Source organism: Vigna umbellata, chromosome 1, assembly GCF_029865625.1.
Source record: "Vigna umbellata cultivar VRB3 chromosome 1, Vumbellata_1.0, whole genome shotgun sequence".
NCBI lineage: Eukaryota > Viridiplantae > Streptophyta > Magnoliopsida > Fabales > Fabaceae > Vigna > Vigna umbellata.
The window spans coordinates 83,218,401-83,227,704 of NC_142165.1; the positions used below are offsets into that span (position 1 = coordinate 83,218,401).

Here is a 9,304-nt window from a genome sequence, read left to right on the forward strand (position 1 = left end):
ACAATTGGTATAGAGAGTGGACATGATTTCATTTTTCTAATAAACAAGAAAACCTTTTATAGGGGTTCTAATTATAAGAGGTATAAAAAGTGAATACAATGATATTTTTTAATAAATAAAAAACTTTCTAGATTGTAATTGAAGTGGATGTGGTGATATTTTTGTAATAAATAAGAAAATTTTCTACATTAAAATTGATTTTCTTTGTTTTTTTTAAAATTAGGATACACTAAAACCCTAAACTTTCCAAATCTTAGCAATAGCACTCGAGCGAGCACTTTCTTTCTCCATTCACACTCTCAGCATTCGTGAACACCTTCTTGCTCCATTCACATTCCCTGCACCATGGATCTACACATTCACAAACCTTTGAGCATTGTTTTTGTTGCAATGATTGCAACCATGATTGTCGGCAAGCCTTTCCCTCTCGCTTGAGGCTTGCTCCTTCCCGTTCTCTGATTTGCGATTTAACTTCTCCGACATCGAAAGTTCATAGAATCGAATACATAGTTCTCCACAATGTTGTTTGTTATTTCCCGTCAATGAAGGCTAGAGGCTCCATGCTCTCTGAACTCTTTCGTCTCTTAAAAATCACCATCGTTTGTGGTTCCATTCTAGAAAATTTTGGCAGCTTATACAACACTTCTTGCATTTTCAGCATTGATGCAAAGTCGTTAGCCAAGCATTATTACCCAAGGTTGTTACTCCCTCCACCACCATAACATTAAGAAAAAATTTGAAGAGATATTGTTTTTATACTGATTGTACCTTTAACTTACCTAAAAAGTAACACTTTCTATACTAGTTCCGAAACCAGTATAAAAGTCAACATTTTCTATACCCGTACTTCTATATCAGTTCCAAAATCGTTATAATTTTTTTTAACTTATATAAAAAGACTTTGCACTAGAAAAAAATTTATCCAAAACTCATAACCAAAATGGACATGGTGGAATCTTGTCCTTCAAAAATGAAATATTATCATTTAAAAAGTTCAAGTTATCATTTACAAACTCATTCTTTATCAATGCAAATTCTATTGATAGTATTAGAACATTGTTCTTCTCCTAAGTTGATTTTGATGTCCTTCTGTGTGCCTGATTCGATGATTACCTACAAAATATAGTGTTAATATTAATCAATTACCATACATGTGTCTTATGTTTATATAGATTTATAAATGGACTTTACCTTTTGAAGGAGACTAATTGTAGATCCAACACATAACCTTGATTTATGATAATTGGTTTACTTTAATTAACCTGAGTTTAGTCTCAATCCTCTTATCAATAATACCTCCTATATTTGATTGTCTGGACATGGTCAATCGGTCTTTCATGGTATCGATTTGTCCTTTATAGTACAAACATATTTGATAATATTTTTTTAAAATCTCATACATATTTATATAATATTAAAACTATTTTAATTCAATATTTATTTCCAATAAAAAAATAATTACATTAATTAATTAATCGTTTGTATAAATTAAGTAAAAGAGATGTATAATTAATAATCACACACTCCTACTCCAAATTTTATACACAACCATTACCATCTATTCCAAATTTTAAGAATTACTACATGTTTTTTCATAACAGCTTATGATTTCTTACAAACTATTGTATTTAATATTGATACATCACAAATTCAAAATATTATTATTTAAAACTGATTCCAGTTCTTGAAATAGGATTATTATCCATTTCAGAATCTTGATATAGTTTATCATTATACTAAAAGCATTTAAATTTTCAATTACCACACCGTCAATTTTATTCAAGAAGTGTATATTTTTGTTTTTAAAGTAAGTAAAACTTGGAGAAGCGGTGAATTTAATTGATTTTTTTGTAAATTAAAAATTTCTGAGAACTTTATATTGTAACCCGACACATACTTTAAAATGAATGGAGCATGTATGACCGTATTATATAATTGGCTGAACGTGGATGAGGTTAGTCCAGGGACGCTCAAATAAAGAAAATTCCCATATTTAATTTCTCGAAATTGCAAAATATTTAGCATTCTTTATGAGAAAAGATAAAATAAAACGACAAAACCATACTCAATTAGGTGTCAGACCATTCCCTTTGTATTGATATTCAGTGATACGGTTACACACCACATCTGCTCAAAAACAAAACCTTTTTTATTTTCAAAATATTACCCTTTTCAGTTCGCAACTCTCTCTACCTCTCTGCGCTCGCCATGGACCGAACCAACACCTCCAGCGCAGAGCAGGATCCGACTCAGACGCACCCGACCCGCCACCACCTCGAGCCCCCATCCGGATTGACTCCTGAGGAGTTCGCCGACCTCATACCCTCTATCATGGAGCACCACACCTACTCCATGACCGCCCGCCAATGCTCCTCCCTCCTCGCCCAACGAATCCACGCGCCGCCGGAAGCTGTCTGGTCCGTCGTCCGCTGCTTTGACAACCCCCAGGCCTACAAGCACTTCATCAAGAGCTGCCATGTCAAGGAGGATTTCCAGCTCGTCGTGGGCTCCACTCGCGACGTCAACGTCATCTCCGGGTTACCGGCAGCCACCAGCACCGAGCGCCTCGACCTCCTCGACGACGAACGGCACGTCATCGGTTTCACCATCGTTGGCGGCGAGCACCGCCTCAGGAACTACCACTCCGTGACCTCCGTGCACGGCTTCGAGCGCGATGGCAAGATCTGGACCGTTGTTCTGGAATCTTACGTGGTGGATGTGCCAGAGGGGAACACCGAGGAGGACACGCGTCTCTTTGCTGACACCGTCGTGAAGCTCAACCTGCAGAAGCTCGCGTCTGTCACCGAAGGGATGAGCAGTGACGGTAACCGGAACGGTAAGTCATAGCTTGAGCCACCCAAACCCGAAGAAAAATGGGTTCAAATTTAAAAGAAAAAATAAAGAAAATATATTTCATTGGGAACCTTTTTATTTTCTTTTTTGGCGAACGTATTATCTTCATTTCTATTTTTCACTGTTGAAATTACGAGTATAGCCTTTGTTCCTTTGGGATTGGAACCAGTTTAACGTGTGAAATAAAGTAGCGATGCCTTTAATTTGTAATGCTATCTTGGATGTTAATTTCGCTCCAATATCTACGGTTTGAGTTTGATTTCATTCTTGTCCTTTCTTGTCAATTCACTTCCTATTTTTGTTATTATTCCTTATCTTTATGGTACTTCATTAAATAGTTTATCTATTGGGATGGTCTTAATTACGTAATTAAATCGTTCATATGGTGCAGTGTGATTCTTAATTTTTTTTTCTCTCAAGTGAAATCTCTATAATAAGAATCTTACAGAAAAGAAAAACTCACTAATACGAAGAATATAAGATGCTTCATAAGAGTTCTTTTGTTACTTTGAACATATTATTTTATTATAATTGATATCAAATGATATGTTTTGAAACAGAGTGTAGCTTCTTGTATAAAAGAGAGCGGAGTTTGGTATCATTTCAATTTCCAAAGAGTTACTTATTTTTTACATACCTAAAACAATTGATAAAATTAAATGATTTTGTTTAAGTAAAGTATATAAACCTGCATTGAAGTACATTTTTCATTAAAATAAAAGACTATGAAACAAAATATGTTTAATTTTATGATGATAAATTTTAAAAGTATAAAGGAATATTTTCACTATATAAAACTAAAAACAATTTTTTGTTAAATTGTAGAGTCATTCCCTATAAAACAAATGTTAAATTTTATGATGATGTATTTTCACACAAATTTTTCACATTTTTTAGATATTATTTTTCTTTATTTTTACTATTTTTCTTTTTAAAAATACAAAAAAATATTTTTTTATAATAATTTTACTTTTGTAATATGTATTAAAGAAATGTAAATATATATCATCTTACCATTACTCTTTTAATATTACATAGGTTAGAATTTTAAATATAAATTATAGCTTTTACATTATTATAAATTGTTCATCATTTATAATTACACACTATTCAATTTATATTTGGAAAAGGCATACACATTATGTACTAAGACTTTCATGTTAGAATATGCTTTTATATAGAACCAAAATTAAAGCACAATCAAATATTAGTCTTTGTAAACCATTTTCCAATTCAAGATAAAAATAAAATGCAAAAAGATACTTCAATTTGTCATTAAAAACGATGAAGGTGGTGAGATTAGCAATGAGTACGTGATTTTCTAAATATAGAACATCTTAGATTCTTTCATAGGTTTATTTGTTGATGGAGATGAAAAGAAACGATGTCTCTAAATACGAGAATCATAACCTTTTATATAATTTCTATCAGTTATATTTATAATTTTAATATACTTAATTTGACTCATCATCAAATTAAAAATATTACTTATAGTATCTACACAATTAGTCTTTTTTGACATATATATGTCTTTAGTCATAATTTTTATATTAGTTAAATTACTTTAATATTTATGGCTAATAAAATAACAATCCTAACACGTAATATATTTATGTGTATGATCCAAAATTAATAACATTGCATTGTATTTTTTTTACCTCTTTTCCAATTAGAAAGAGAAGGTCATCTTAAGTATTGAATTGTTGTCTACTTAGACTCTATTATAAAACTTTGATTATAGCTTAATATAAGACTTTGATTAGTAGACACCAAATTTACTTCTTATCTTAATCATAAAAGATCATTTGTATTTACACAAAGTTTTCATCTCATGCATGCATATAGTTCATAGTTACATTATTTTGCTTGAATTGTAATTTTTGTATGTTTTTTTTAACCACATGTTTCCTCTTAACTATTATAGTCATAACTTATGAAAATCATTATTTACTGTACGACAGGTTACTCTTGTATGTGAATCTATTTAGATCATTTAAAATAGTTAATACACAACATCTATTTACTCTTTGTGCAAATTGCTTTAGAATAGACAATAAAAATGGACTATAAAAAAGAGTAATAATTAAGAAACATTAAATACTCATATTAAAGTTTCAAACAAAACATTCAATGGACATTATTAGTCCAACACGTTCACAAAGACATACAAATGAAGATAAGTTTCTTTTAGCTCATAAATAAATTTTGTCAATTTGTAAACTATACTTTTTGTTTTACTATATAAATTGTCTCGTTAATGATGTCATTAAAAAACGTCATATTTGACATCCATATGATGAAACTCTAAATCACAACGTGCCACAAAAGTCATTGTTCTAAAAGAGTTTTTTTTATGCTTTTTCTTTTGGATATAACCCTTCGTCACAAGACGAGCCTCGTACCAATCTACATTACCTTTTGAAAAGCTTTGTTTTTCTTATAATCAAAGTCTATTAGATTATTTCAAACATATTTTCTACACTAATAATAATGATTTCCAAAAATATTTTTAAAACATTTAAAAATACATATTTATTTCATATTTTACATACTTATTCATACAAAATAATAATTTTTCACTTGCAAAGTTGAAGACACATTATGTATAAATACTTTGGAATGTTAAGATTTATAACTCATATCTTAATATAAAAAGTTGGAAGTTGACAGAGATATAAACATTAAGTAAACCTTAAGCAAAGATTTTTCTTTAGTATAAAGGAGGTACACAAATCATTGAAATTAAGACCATTCTTGTATTACATTAACTAATCATAATATTAACAGAATGACACCCAAAATAATTGAGAGGTTTATCTTAAGTCAAGAAGAAATAAACACAATCTAGGAGAGAATCTCTAAAATATTATCAAAATATTTTTAATAAAATATTAAAAAACATAACCTAGATTAGTTCTATTTAGAAACTTGTTTAAGTAAGGACATGCATCAATCTATTTTTTTATTTAAAGAAAAAAAATTATATTTTTGTTGTATGTGAAGAAAAAATTTACTTGCATGAGAACGGTGAACACATTACTTGAAATTATTTTTTTCAATAATCTAGATCAAAATTAATATAATTACATAAAGTCCTTATTCTTTAAATATAACTATTTGTTATTGTCATGGGTCAACTCTTTTTAATTATATATATTTTGGAGTAGTACTTAAAATTAACTAATCATACTGCTTTTATTGGTTTTGATAAGTTTGTTATTGATTTCTTATGAGGGAAAACACAAGTAAAATACTATTATTCTCTCCAACAAATAAAAAGAAACTTCTATTTTTTTTTAAATTATTCTTTATGGTAATTGTAGAATAAGCTAAAAATGGTAAAAAGGATAAAAGGAGAGGGCCATAACATGATAGTCCCTTCCCAACAGCTTCCTCCACCTAACCCAATTATTGTTGTGCTTTACCCTTATATGATATATGCCACCCTACTATCCAACACAACTTTCTGCTCATTCTCTTCTCATCATACCATTAAGGAACAAGAATCAGTTCAAAATAGTTCAAATTTTTTTCTCACTTTACATTTTTTTAATTATTTTTTAAGTCTTTAAAATTATAAAGTTGTTATCTTTTATTATTTTATACTTAAAAACCATCATTTTATTCGTTTTACATATATTTTCTAATTATTTAGTCTATACAGTAATAGACTAAAAGAAAACGACAACGGTTATTTTCGCTCATACGCAGTAATTCCGTAACCGAGACATATACAGGCGAGGCAAAAAGGTATGTGTTTTTTCCTCGGTTCAAATCCAACCGAGGCAATAGAGGAGGTTTTTCTTTTTTTTGGGTGTTTTTTTTTTGTTTTCACATAACCAAAATCGAAACCCTAAAATCGCTGACCCAAAACCCCAAATCACAGTGTCATTTTTTACACTGCCATTGCTGGATACTCATTCCTTCTCCCTCGTCGTCGTCACCGGAGGTCACTCGCGACGCGTCACCGGAGGTCACTCGCGATGCGTCGCCGTCGTCTTCTTTCGCCACCGCAACGCCATTCGCACATAGGCTCAGTCAGAACTGAACCCGCGTTTGCTTCGAAGGAGGAAAGCTTTCGCGATCCCACCACCACGAGAACGCCCATTGAGATGCCGAAAAAATAAAACCCTCCTTGCGACGCTTGAACTAGGAAGAAAGAAAAAGAGGAAAAGGGGAAGAAGAGAGTGGCGCTACCTCCTCTTACATCGCAAGCCAAAAGAGAAAGGGGGAAAGGAGAAGGTTTACCCGCGCAACGAAGGACCTAGGAAGTCTACTGCGAGCCACCATCAAAGGCGAGAACACGCCTGAGTCACGCTTCCGCAGTGTTGTTATTATCGCCGACTTGAGGCCATTGTCTCTGCTCGAGACGCAGAACGTTCTCGCCCCCAAGATTGGGTGGTCCGCGAGAAGAAAAGGAGGAGAAGTTGATTGCTCGTTAACTGGAACAAAGAAGAGAATGGCGAAGAGTTTCCCATTGTGCGACCTTAAAGCATGGTTTTCTTAGTGAAATCTGATTAGGGCTACCGCCTCGGTTCTATAAAGAACTGATGCCTAAACCCTCTGAAAAAATATTCAACTATTTTATGCTTCGGTTCTTTAAACAATCGAGGTAATAGACATTTGCGATAATTACAAAAATGTCACTGCGTCAGTTTTAGGCATAAGTTCTTTTTGAACTGAGGCATATACATTTGTGGTAATTAAAAAAATGTCACCACACCAGTTTTAGGCATCGATTCTTTTTTAACCGAAACATATACAATTTCGATAATTATTAAAATGGCATCGCACCATTTTTTGCTTCGGTTACAACTAAATCGATATCAAAATACGTAAGTTAAAATCTTTCTTTTAGTAGTGATACCATGGAAACTAACAAAATATATATATATATATATATATATATATATATATATATATATATATATATATATATATATATATCATTTCGAATTTCAATAGAAGAAAAAACTATTGTGAGTTCCTTAGCCATTGTGATCTTTGGATAATGGTTGGTAAGACCTTTTCATATTAAGATTATCTTTACAAATTTTTGAACTCATCATCTTACTCTTTTCACTTAATTACTTTGAACCTAATTAATTAATATATGCCACCGTATATGTAACTTATTATTAAGTCAAAATTTACATTTTATTGACTACAAAAGCTATAAACTTGCCATAGCCATTTGGATAAGAAAAATAATTAATTGAAAAAAAAAGTCTTACAGAAATAAAGAGTAAATTTCTCAACAGAGTTTATACAAATAAAGTGGAAAAAAGCGATCTTTGAAAAAAAGGAAACTGTTTTTATTTTTGAATGAGTAGAAAAGAAAGTGAAAAAAAAAATGTTATATTTGAGTATAATGTAGTGGCAATTTTTTTTAATGTTCTAAATGTACTTTATGGTAATCATATAAAATCGTTAATGTATATATTTTTTTAATGTTATTTTGGTTATGAAAATTTAGGTATAGTTGCAATGCATTTTTTTATCTGCCTGTTGAAGATTCGTTCATGTAATTGTAGTTTATTCAAAGTCTTTTTAGTCTAAGTTGTTGATGTTAGTTTCAATAACTTTTTCTATTTTGGTGATATGACACATGCGTAATTAAAAAAAATTAAAATTGTCTTAATTAGTAATTTAGTTATTATATTTAAGTATATATTTTTTTATTCAATTAAATTCTAATATTTTTAAATAGATTTAATTAATGTTAATGATTTTTAAAAAGTATCGTATATCAAAATCTAACAAATGTCATAGGTGAAATGTTTATAAGTTGCCACGTAATTTAGAAAGTACCACGTTTCCGATCAAAAAATATTTATAATTGTGCCTTGAGTGCTAAGAGCGATGGAGGAAATGTTTATACTTTTGGTAGAAATATGTAATTTTAGATTTTTCAATTTTTAAATAAATTGACCGTTTTAGCTTTAGTTTATCGAGAATATTATATTTGGTATCTTAGCTATAAGTTTATATTTTTCATAATTTTTTCATAAGGTGATTTTTGTAAATTAGATTTTTGAAATAAATTTGATTATTTATATTGTATTTAAATATTTAAATATAAAGAGATATTTTTAGGATTTAGTGTATTTGTATAAAAATTACAATTAATTATATTAATGAATAATTATATTTCTCAAATAACTGACAATTCTTTTGAATCATCATATTCTTCATTATTATTTTACTAAACAACTACTACTAAGTTATTTAAAAAAGAAAAATTACAACCACATAAAATCATATTTCTAATTTTTAACTTTACATTAAGCTTCTTTTCAAATAATTTCCCACATAATCATATTATCATTTTATTGTATTTTTCTAACTTAGTACACCAAAACTTTTATTGAATAAATTATGTTAACTACATAAATATACATTTCTCAAATTTAATTTTACAAAAGCCAATCATAATATATAATTACAACAT

At 29.9% G+C, this 9,304-nt stretch overlaps 1 pseudogene; it reads left to right on the forward strand.

Annotated features, from left to right (window-relative positions):
- Positions 1-2,073: 2,073 nt before the first annotated feature.
- On the forward strand, positions 2,074-3,117 carry LOC124822110 (abscisic acid receptor PYR1 pseudogene; annotated as a pseudogene).
- The last annotated feature ends 6,187 nt before the right edge of the window (positions 3,118-9,304 follow it).